The sequence below is a fragment of the Camelina sativa genome, chromosome 9 (assembly GCF_000633955.1).
Source record: "Camelina sativa cultivar DH55 chromosome 9, Cs, whole genome shotgun sequence".
NCBI lineage: Eukaryota > Viridiplantae > Streptophyta > Magnoliopsida > Brassicales > Brassicaceae > Camelina > Camelina sativa.
Genome location: NC_025693.1, coordinates 1329955 through 1331277, shown reverse-complemented (window position 1 = coordinate 1331277; position 1323 = coordinate 1329955).

Sequence of the window (1323 nt, the reverse complement as noted above, 5' to 3'; positions counted from 1 at the left end):
TCAAAGAAAAAGTGATCCCATAATAATCTTTTGGCATGTGGATATCCATGGAATGACATAACTAGTATTATGAAGCACGCCAAGTTTCAAATTCAAGAGTACAGAGCTACAATAATGAATTATGAAAATAAAAGAAAGGTCAAAACCACAAAGATTGTTATAAGAACAGGTGCTTAAATAGTGGGTCAAAAAATGCAGCTGTTGAAGTTATACTATTTTATGCTGCAAATAGCAAAAAGATCTAGAAAGTGACATACCGGATGCATTATATTATCAAGTGAATCAACAGTACAGTGGGCATAATCATAGATACACCATTTGTCACCAGCCTTAGGATGAAGGGTGAACTACAAAGCATATATATATATATATAGTATATACAAGTCAGACAGCAAAAGACGACAGGAGAGAGCCTATTTTTTTATTTGAAACCAGAGATGATTTTAGTATCACTTGCCTCGGTTCGATAGCCAATAAGGTCATACATATTTTTCCCTCTGCATATCTTGTTTCGTTCTTAGTGTTGCCTTCCCCTCCTCAATCAAGTTTTAGAGAATCTTCAATGAGCATGTCTCTCCAGGGCTGTTCATTTTCTTCTCTCTGTACTCTTCTATCTCCTCGGCATCTAAAACAATTATTTACAAGTTTCATGTGTGGAGTAAGTTGCACTAATAGAGCTAAAAAATGGCAATTAATTGGAAAAAGGAACAGGAATCCATCTATCATAAAGTTTAAATTGATTTAATTAACTTGATGATCAACATAAGCATGACCTCTCCGAATCAATTCCACTGCCAAATCATACAGTTCTTGAAAATAATCACTAGTTTATGTAATCTACAAAAATGATAAAATTCAGATGAATTCAAAAACACACTCAATACAGTTACCAATCTCTTCGATGTAATAACTCTTCCTTCTCTGCCTCAGAAGAAGTAAAATCAACATCAACATTTTTCTTATCAATGATACAATAAGTTTCTAGAATTTGACGGATAGATCAAGGATAGTTATGTTATGCTAGTAAGAAAACTAAGATTATAAACATTTTTAATCATATATGGTTCTTAGATCTGCAATTCAAATTAATTTACTTTTAGTTTGTAAACTTTCGCATGTAATAACATCAATTTATCACAGAAAAGTGAGAAAACATATACCTCGTCATAAGTTCTGCTACAATTATAAGTCTCCTTGGCATCAACGAGAATATCAACATCTATCGAAGTAGTTACCTGGAGCAAATCAAAATTAGTCAATACTGTGGCAGGTCTATATTGCTCGAGAACAGGCTTACAAGTTTAGACTCCGCTGAATAAAAGT